The sequence below is a fragment of the Miscanthus floridulus genome, chromosome 14, assembly GCF_019320115.1.
Source record: "Miscanthus floridulus cultivar M001 chromosome 14, ASM1932011v1, whole genome shotgun sequence".
NCBI lineage: Eukaryota > Viridiplantae > Streptophyta > Magnoliopsida > Poales > Poaceae > Miscanthus > Miscanthus floridulus.
Window position 1 is genome coordinate 56,015,516 of NC_089593.1, and position 600 is coordinate 56,016,115.

Sequence of the window (600 nt, forward strand, 5' to 3'; positions counted from 1 at the left end):
GTTGGCCTAAACTACACAGACATATGGCCCAACTGGCCCATGAAGGTCCATTTTGGCCCAATAATAGGACTATGGAACTACGGGCCATTCGGCCCAATCAGGCCTGCTCCTGCGCTAGGGTTTAGCTCGCCGCGTCTGCTATATAATCTTCCGCTTCTCCCAACGGCGCCGCCACTCGCCACCAACTCCATCTCTCTCTCTCCTCCTCACAAGCGCTTGCGGCGGCGGCAGCGTTAGGAGGCGGCGATGGGGCACTCCAACGTGTGGAACTCGCACCCCAAGAACTACGGGCCCGGATCCCGCGTCTGGTACGTGCGTTCGCTTTACCCGCACATGTTCCTGATGCGTAGAGTTGGGGGGTTTGGATTGGCTTCCCCACGCGCGCATGATGTCTTTTAATGAATCTAAGGCGTAGAGGTAGGATACTTCTTTCTCGACGGGGATTTAGGTTCCTCCGTCGATGGGTGATACGATTTCTGCGGCGGCTATCGGCGCTAGGATCGATGTGATTCGAGCTTGCGTAGCGTTTTCGAGGGTTCGTTAGTTCCATTGAGATTGATTATTGTGGTTTAGTACTAGCCTGCTCGTTTATGGATCGTT